The sequence below is a fragment of the Magnolia sinica genome, chromosome 2 (genome assembly GCF_029962835.1).
Source record: "Magnolia sinica isolate HGM2019 chromosome 2, MsV1, whole genome shotgun sequence".
NCBI classification, from domain to species: Eukaryota; Viridiplantae; Streptophyta; class Magnoliopsida; order Magnoliales; family Magnoliaceae; genus Magnolia; species Magnolia sinica.
In genome coordinates this window covers 119,773,722-119,784,106 of record NC_080574.1, presented here as the reverse complement: position 1 = coordinate 119,784,106, position 10,385 = coordinate 119,773,722, and positions in this window count along the sequence as shown.

Here is a 10,385-nt window from a genome sequence, read left to right as displayed (position 1 = left end):
GCTGAGGGAGTGCAGGCAAGGGCATGCATCATTTATTCATAGTATTCCTGCATTAATCAGAGTACTTAGGGATGTTTGATTGTATTGCTTTATCATTACTGCTTGATTGAATTGATAACATGTTAACCTTTACTTTATTGTTCCATTGAGTTGATCACTCACTCCCACGTTAAGGGACGGTGTTTTAAACACCAACCAGACCCTGTTGTAGGTTCAGATGATGGCGTAGCCTGCGAGGCAGAGCCGGACTTTGAGGATGATGAGGAGGCGTTCTCATATATGCAGTATTCAGGTGGGTTCTCGTACACTGTTCTGAATCGATGAGGGCTTCAGGGTTATACTTGTAGTGGCCTATTATATTTTGATATTTTGAAATTTGAAACAATACATGTAATTATTGACCTAGCAACGCATATATACTTTGGGGACATATATTGTGTTATAACGCTATATATATTTGAGTAAGTTTCCGCTTGGCTATTACAACTATCCCTGGATTATGTTTGACTAATTTGGCTTAATCTTATTCATGTTTTATGCACTAATATAGACAACATTTAATCATCATTAAATATGTTGCATAAGTGATGCGTTGGAACTCGGGAGTTGGACTTTTACTCGACCCCCGATTTTCAGGGCGTTACAAGTTGGTATCAGAGCATGATTTGGATTAAACTGGACCTGGGTTATGGTCACACAATGTACGTTGATGCATTTAGACGTATGTGGGTGTGAGAAAAATGTAGAAACAAGCTTAAGTTGCCCAGTTTCGCCAATTGGCAAAATTTGACGAAAACGATCATTGAAATCGGGTCTGTACACATCCATGAGCACTTGAGTCAACCCCGGACCACTTCTAGAATGTCAATCGACAGGTTTAGATCATGATTTACCTAATCCCAGCCTTCAACAATCGAGAAAAAATGAAGTTATATCAGAAAACACTCGAAATGACCCGAAACGACTTAAAATGGAGTCGGGGCCAAATTGGCGCAGTTCGGGGGGACCCACAGTGGACCCTGTACACCATTGGCACCCTGGGAGGGGGGTGGTCATCGCCCTACCATGGCGGCACTGCGCCGGGTCCAGAGGACTGCGGTGGCGCCACGCCTATCACGGCAGACCACGATCGGGTTCGGCCGGGCCTGTCGGACCGCTACGGGCTGGCGTCGACCGACCCATAAACTCGTGTGGGGCCCACCAAACCCCGTGGGGACCCCTATTTCTTTCCCTTTTCCTCTCTTTTCCTTCCCTACTCCCTTCCAAGCTCTCCCTTTCCTTCAAAAGCTATTGTTTCTCTCTCAAATCTTCCCTCCATCCACCCATTTCATCATTTTCCTTCAACACATACACCCCTCCACCATTTCCCATCAAAACCCTCTCCTATCTATCTCTTTTCCTTCGATTTGAGTGCACAAATCCCTCATTTGTGTCTCACATACCTTCAAGTTCAACAACCCATCCTTTTTCCACTTATCATTCCACTCCAATGGCTCTATTTGAGCTTATTACAACCATCTTCTCCATTTCCACCTTCCTTTCTCTCATGGAAAGGAAGCGGGCTCCTATGGATGAAGTCGGGCCTAGTCGCTCAACCCGTCCAAAGAAGAGAGCGGGCGTAGAGGCAAGCACAAGCGCCGCCCATGAGCACAGGTCGAAGCGGGACCTAGATCCCCAAACCCTGATTGAGAGAGCGCTACCGATAGGTTTCAAATACGGTCAGTTTGGTGGCCGTAGGGTTGTACTTGAAGCTCACGTAGACGAGAGGTTGTTTGGGCTACACCTGATTATGGACCGCTTGATGGACGTTGAGTGGGGTCTCACGTTTGAAGGTAAGTCTTCCACATGTGAGAATACAATTCGTGCTTTCTACACCCATGTCCGAGACCCATCACCAGAGCCTCTCCAGTTCACTGTTCAAGTAGGGAGGCGGGAGCATATAGTCAACGTGGATCTGGTAGCCCGAATTATGGGGATTCCACATGATGAGGTACACGCCAATGAGAATTTTTTTAAGAGTGCACGAGAAAGAGATCGTCGGACGTGATACCTCTGTGGCCGACTGGCTCCCTGGACGCGAGGAAATTGCCTCCCATCGATGAGACTGACAGATGACTTCCGTTTGCTTCACCACATTTTCACGTATAATGTGTATCCATGGTGGGGCAACCGCACTGAGTGCACTCGTGTGATGGTAGACTTCTTGTACAAGGTTGGACATGGGGACAAGTTGTGTCTGCCCACGTTCGCCCTACTTCAGATAATTCAGACTGGAAGCTCTATCAGGAACGACGTCTCACTCCCGTTCGGCCGGCTGGTATGTAAGATTGCTTGAGAGGTCGGCTATAGACTTAACATGGATGCTATTTCGTCGATTCGGTATATAAACGACGCTACGCTTAACAACATGGGAATCAGCCCTCGACAACGTTTAGCCTGACTCGACGAGTATGGGGAGGAGTCCGATAGTGAGGGAGAGGAAAGTATTGATCTAGAGGAAGAAAGCGAGGGAGGAAGTGGTAAAGAGATAGAGGAGGAACAGGAAGAAGAAGAGGAGGCTCAAGACACGGAGGAGAGCTCCCCTCCTACGGCACTGGGGCATGATACTGATCGGGCTGCTCGGGAAGCTCGTTTAGCTCGATTTGAGGAGGGCCAGGCTGCCCTGCGACAAGAGATTATCGATGTCCGGGCCCTCGTGAAGCACAAGTTCAAGAAGGTGACCCGCACCATAAAAACTATCCTGTGTTGCCTGAAGGATAAGGGCGCCCGTCCTCCATTGCCACACTCGGATGTCTAGTCATCCATGCTGTCACCTTGTAGTTTATTTTATTGTTGTCTTAGAATGTGTGTTTTAATGTTGGCAAGCTTAGTAGTAGTGTAGGTGGAAAGTATGTTGTACTAGTTTGCTTGTTTTAACGTTTGCAGCTATAATTGTAATAGCTCAGATGCGTTTCCTGTCATGATTCATGTTATGACGTATCTCATGTAATTATGACAATTTTGGTAAATGAAATGTATTAAGTTTTTTTAAGCTGTGTGTAAATGCTGTGTGGTTGAGTTTGTGGGCATGCTGAATCTGACCTGGGTTGCACCCTATGTTTTATATAAGGAATGTCACCTAAGGCCACACAGAGTACGACACGTCTCACTCTTGGCGATTCGTTTGACAGGGCACCTCCCCTGAGCGATAGCCATACGGACCCTAGTTACGGCCCGTCTCCCTCTAACACTATGCCAGACTCTCAGCCGACCACTGGCCCCACCAATGGGCCTACACCTATTGTACCACCGATTCCAGAGCAGAACTGTGCGTCCTCCTCAATGCCATCTGTACCTCTGTCGGCTCCCCCTACTAATAGGTTGGAGCAGATGATGTTATTGATGCAGCAGCATCGGGTACAACAGCAGCAGTAGGCACAGCAGCAGCAGCAGTTTTTGGCCACCTTGGCGGGGATTCTTTCCCAGAGCATGGCTGTGGCTTCGCTTGCTCCATTTACACCCCCTGCTAGGAATGCAGGTGTCAGCGGCCACCTTGAGCGATTCCAGCGGTTATGGACCCCTACCTTTGCGGGTACTCACAGACTCGAGAAGGCCAAGTATTGGCTTGACCACATCTCTAAGATGCTAAAGCTGCTGCATTGCACAAAGCCCAAGCAGGTGGAGTTGATCACCTTCATGTTCGAGAAGGAGGCTAGCTTATGGTGGGATAGTGTCCTCCGTACTATTACGGTCGGACACATATGGACATGGGCAGATTTTAAGACCCGCTTCCACGAGAAATATTATCCCATCACCTATCGCCACGAGAAGGAGAGTGAGTTCCTTCGCCTCCGAGAGGGAGGGATGACAGTGGCTGAGTATGAGAACAGGTTCACTGTATTAGGCAGGTACGCCCCGTTAATTCTGGCAAATGAGCCAATGCGTATACGGCATTTTTCTGAGGGCCTGCGACTAGATATTCGCTCGAAGATGTGCTGCGCTAGTATACCTAGCTATGCCGAACTAGTGAGCATGTCCATGAGAGCTGAGTAGGATGGGGACAGGCAGTCCTGTATGCAAGCACCGATGGCCCCTAGGCCGCGACCAGAGATTCTGAGCAGACCATTCCTCAGGAAGAGACCGTGGGCAGACTCACCGCCAACGCTGATGGCTTCGCCTGCCCCTGTGAGGCAACCTGATGTGTGGTGTGCCTACTGCAAGAGGCCAGGCCACAGGAGGTGACTTGCTTCACCAAGATGAGGGATAACGGCTTCTCACCGCCCCAAAGGATCAACCGCCAGCTTCCCCAGACTATATCACCACCACTCTACGCTCGGCACCAGCTCATCCATCCTTCTGGCCACCCGTACCTCAATCTAGGCCGCCCCAGTGACCTATGGCTCCTCAGCCCAACCGATCTCAGCAGGCGCGCGTCCATGCACTTACAGCGAAAGTGCCTGATTCTATAGCTACCGTATCTTTGGCCTTCGAGCTCACCGCCTACATTGAAGGTACCCCTATATTTCTGTTGGTGGATACAAGATCCACTATATCCGTGATATCATGTTCTGCAGTCCAGCGCTTAGGGCTGAAGACGACTCCGATGGTTGGGCTGCGAGTTATCGCAGCACCAGGGACTTTTACAGATGCCACTAAAATGTGTGAGGGTTGCTTGATAGATCTAGGGAGCAGGACGATATGCATTGACCTGATTGTCACCACAATATACCATTTTGACGTCATCCTTTGTATGGATTAATTGACTGAAGTGAGGGCAGAGATTGACTGCGAGACCCGATTGGTGACAGCTCACGGGCCTGAAGGCACGCCCTTTACGTTCCCCGTGCAAGTCAGTTGCCCTTTTTGAGTCCTTTGTTATGCTTCCTTACTGAAGAATGTTGACGGCCCGATACTTGAAGACACACTAGTGGTTCGAGAGTTTGAGGACGTGTTCAGTAAGATACCTGGACTACCTCATCGGCACGAGATCAACTTCACGATCGACCTTGTGCTTGGTGCGACACCTATTTCATTGCCGACCTATCGCATGACTCGGTGTGAGATGGAGGAGTTGAGGAAACAAATCGACGATCTGTTAGATGCTGGCTTTATACGACCGAGTGTGTCTCATTGGGGAGCACCCAAGTTGTTTGTGAAGAAGAAGGACGGTTCACTGCGATTGTGTATTGATTATCGCAGGTTGAACCAAGTGATGGTGAAGAACAAGTATCCCTTGCCCAGGATAGATAATCTGTTCGATCAGTTGAAAGGGGCACGGTATTTTTCGAAGATCGATCTACAGTCAAGGTATCATCAGTTGCGCGTTAGGGATGAGGACGTGCAGAAGACGGCCTTTAAGACCAGTTTTGGACACTATGAGTTTCTCATAATGTCGTTCGGCCTTACGAATGCACCGGCCATATTCATGGACCTGATGAACAAGGTATTTCAACCATTTCTATTCCGATTTGTCATCGTGTTTATTGATGATATCCTGATATACTCTAAGAGTCGAGAAGAGCACGAGGAACACCTGCGAGCAGTCTTGGATACTCTGAGGAAGAACGATTTGTTTGCACAGTACAAGAAGTGCGACTTTTGGAAAGAAGAAGTCAAGTTCCAAGGACATGTGATGTCCAAGGAAGGGATTACTGTGGACCTTGCTAGGTAGTTGCAGTTTAGGACTAGGAGCAGCCCGGTTCGGTTACCGAGGTGAGAAGTTTTCTTGGTCTGGCAGGTTACTATTGACGATTCATTCGGAATTTCTCAAAGATAGCCAGACCTTGGTCTCAGTTGACACGGAAAGATCTGAAGTTCTCCTGAAATTAAAAGGCAGAAGCAACTTTTCAGGAGCTGAAGGACAGGTTGATGTCCGCCCCTGTGCTAGTATTGTCGGAGCAAGGGGTCAAGTATGTTATATATACAGACGCATCTCGTGTCGGTTTGGGTTGTGTCCTTATGCAAAAGGACAGGGTGATTGCATATGCCTCGAGACAGTTGAGGAAACACGAGGAGAATTACCCGACGCACGACCTGGAGTTAGCAGCCGTCATCTTCGCACTGAAGCTCTGGAGACATTACCTCTACGGAGAGGGGTTCGAGCTCTTTTGCGACCACAAGAGCCTCAGATACATATTCACTCAGCGGGACCTGAATATGAGGCAGCGGCGATAGATGGAAACCTTGAAGGACTTCAAGTTCGAGGTTTCTTACCATCCCGATAAGGCCAACCTTATGGCAGACGCACTGAGCCGTAAGAAGGCATTGACATTTGCGGCTCCATTGATGGTAGCAGAGTGAGACATGGTAGAGTTCGTGCGAGACTTTGAATAGAAACTTACGGTGGAGGAGCCGTATGAGGGCATCGCATATATTCGAGTACAGCCCCTCATTGATGACAGGATTATCGCAGCTCAGGCAGACAATGAGCTATTGGCGAAGATGAGAGGGCAGGTTAGTGCAGATGAGGACTCAGAGTGGAGAGTTGGTACGAATGGGGGCTTATGTTACTGTGGCCGCCTATGCGTCCCAAACCTCCCTGACTTGAGGCCACTCACAATTCTAGGATGACTATGCATCCAGGCAGTACGAAGATGTATCGTAACATGAAGAGGTCGTACTGGTGGGACAATATGAAGGCTCACATAGCAGATTACGTGTCCCGTTGTCTCACGTGTCAGCAGGTCAAAGCAGAGCATCGCTGACCTCCTGGTTTACTTCAATCCATGCCCATAGCTGAATGGAAGTGGGACTTCATCTCTATGGATTTCATCTCAGGGCTGCCAAAGACGAGGAAGGGTTATGATTCCATTTGGGTGATCATGGACCGGTTGATGAAATCGGCTCATTTCCTCCCTATCAGAGTTTCGAACTCTGCAGACGAGTTAGCTAGGTTATACATTAAGGAGATTGTACGTCTGCATGGAGTTTCCTTGGAGATCGTGTCGGACCGAGACACGCGATTCACATCTATCTTCTGGACTCGTATCAAGGAAGCGATGGGTGTAAAGTTGAAGTTCAGTACCGCGTTCCACCCACAGACTGATGGGCAGATGGAACGGGTGAATCAGATTCTAGAAGATATGTTACAGGCCTGTGTGTTGGATTTTAAGGACAGTTGGGATGACTGTCTTCCTTATGCGGAGTTCGCCTATAACAACAACTTCTAGGCAAGTATTGGCATGGTTCCTTACGAGGCACTGTATGGGTGTCCGTTTAGGGCACCGCGTTGCTAGGCAGAGGTTGGCGAGAAGAGCTTGATTGGCCCAGAGTTAGTTATCAGGCGACTTCAGAGAAAGTCGACATTATCAGGCGCCGACTTCTGACAGCGCAGAACAAATAGAAGAGTTACCCTGATACGAGGTGGCGACCGCTAGAGTTTGAGGTCAGAGACCATGTGTTCCTCAGGGTTTCCCCTATGAAGGGAGTCTTTCGGTTTGGCAAGAAGGGAAAGCTTAAGCCTCGATTCATTGGCCCATTCTAAATACTTGATCGAGTGGGGGCAATAGCGTACCACCTTGCTTTGCTCACACCACTTGCGGGCATGCATAACGTATTTCATGTTTCTATGTTGAAGAAATACGTTCCCGATCCTTCCCACATTATCAGATGGGAGCAGGTGCAATTGAGGGAGGACGCTACAAATATGCTGCGACCGACGCGTATCCTAGACAGGAAGGAGCAAGTGTTGTGTAGCAAAGTTATTCCACCTGTGAAAGTGCTATGGACGCATCACACGGAAGAAGAGGCTACTTGGGAGACAGAAGCCGAGGTTCAAAAGAACTACCCTCAGATTCTCAAGGAGTACGAAAAGGTACTAATTTCGATGATGAAATTTTTTTAAAAGGGGGTAGATTGTAACATCTCGGAAAAACCCGTACAAAGACCCGAGTACCACCTCAGGTAGAAATTACCCAGGACCAAAACCTTTAGAAAATTAGGTTAATGTTAGTAAGTGCTAAACTAGAGTGCTTGTGAAATTAGTACTAATCACTTTAAATATGATCTGCAAGACCCAAAATGTGCAGAATCATTGACGCTACATTACCCTGAAATCTAGAATCCATCTTTAAACCCGGTTGCTCTTGGGAGCACACCGAAACTCCGTATCGGACCTGGATCGCACGTCGAAAGTCTGATTACCCCGAAACTATACGGATATGACTGCATTACTGGACTTGACAACCCATTCGGAAATCAAGTCCTAATTGTATCTATAAATGCACAACTTGAGCCTAGAACAAAGTGTGTGAGAAATGTGAAAATATTTAGAAATAAAAATTCAAATTTAAGTAATCTGAGTCATGTCGCTTGCTGGACAAATATAAGGATTCAAACCGTTAGAATCTGACCTAAATACACCCTCGGATCAAAAAAATGTCCCACACATGTCGATGTACTTGTGGCCCTGATCGAGTGACCGTGACTGTTGAACTGAAACTGGTCCACCACGGTTGATCTATAAATTCGATCGGAACGAAAACTCAGCCTGACCTAGATCCATGGTCAGGGAGCTTAAGTCCGACCGCACATGGAAAAGGGGCCACCAGAAGTGCTCCGTTAGACCGGAACAGTCCGTAATTGGATATAACCTAAGTATACCTTGGCCATGGGGCTATTCCCATCAAACCTGGGCCTATATAAGGACCTTAAACCCTCTCTCTCTCACCCCATGCGAATTTGAGAAACCCTAGGGGAGAAAGGAGAGAAAAGAGAAGGGAAAAGAGAGAAAGTGAGAGTGAGAGTTGGAGATTCTTCCTGGGATTCGATCCCGCTATTTCACGCACTCAACCACCACTCTTGTATCGCTATACAGGCGATTCCGATTCTGTTCTTAAGTAAGAAAATCTAATCCTAATCTATTTTAGGGTTTCAGATAGTGTAAGTTATGAAATAACTAACCTAATTTATGATATAGGTTGCCAATCTGCTGTAGGCAAAGACTTAACTTTAAAACTGAGTTCGTTACGAGTCTACCGGCGAAAGGTGTGGACTATAAACGTATAGGTTGCGATTTTCAAGGCTTTCAATGTCAATTAATGGTTATTTACTGATGTGAGTGCTATTTCACATGCCAAATGCGTCGTTTGCTTCGTGTTTCAGATATATATGAACTATATTGACCATAGTGTATTATAGGTATTTGTTGAAATGATTGAATGTGTGTAGAATTGGGATTCAAGTTTGGCATGATTATCTGTCATGGATAGGGGATAGTTGCATTTGTAACAACTCCTTGGCGAAAGGATCCGCCCAAATAGATGTTATGACCGATGTATGTCATGTATGTTGAAGGGTGTAGTTTAAGTGTTTGTTGAAATGACTGAATGAATATAAAATCATGATTTGTACCTACCGTGGTTATGGGATATAAGTGCATGATGATGGTGTATGTGACAACTCCTTGTCAAAAGGATTTGTCCAAGTATATGTTAAAAATCAACATATGTCATGTATGTCGATAGGTGTAATATAAGTGTTTGATAAATTGTCTGTATGAACAAGTAATTGGTGAATTGTATTGTACATGGACGTTGAGATAAGGTTCTCAACTACCTTAACTATGTGTATAAATCCCTCTATGTACCATATATTATATTGTCTGATTACTTATGAGATACATATGTGTGAATTCATGTTTATATTGTATTTCATAAAATGCTTAAATGGTTGTAGGATTTGAATTACTTACTGCTTGATTATCTCACATGAACTCTTGTTGGTACTGAGTGTGGTTGAGACTATGTAATAGTCCAGGCAATCGGTAACAGGTTCTAATTTGGTGGCTGAGGTTGTTTTCGCTCACAGGACGTGTTCGATGAGTCCGAGCCGTACTTCAATTATCGACAGTGGTTAGGCCACACGGAGTGCTTGTGTACTTCATGTCGATCAATTCGATGTGCGCTCGTGCTAGTCGAGCTCGTCAAGTAACCCGATTGACCCGATGTATGTTCATCATATATGGATGCTACTGCTTGAATCTAAGGTACCAAACTCACCAGTGAAAATTCCATAAAACCTTGGTACCTCGATCCGCTAAGACTCATGAGTAGGGCATGGTGGTATGGGACACTGTGGTCGAGTTGTCAGCCTACGCTGGGGTGACGAGCCTCCCCGTAGTGACCAGTAAGCAACCCAGACTCGTGAGTCGAATACGATGGTATGGGACACTGTATTCGAGCTGTCGGCCTATAGTGATAAGGTGACGAGCCCTTTGTAGTGACCTCGAGTGTACTGTAAGACTGTGTAGAGGCAACGAGCCCTTATGTACCAATAAGAGTATACTAGGTCTGCACTGATAAGGTGACGAGCCCTTTGCAGCGACCTAGAACCGCAATATCATATGAGAATTGCTAGGACTGACGACCCTATAATGGGTCACCATTTGGGAATTGATATAGGGGAGG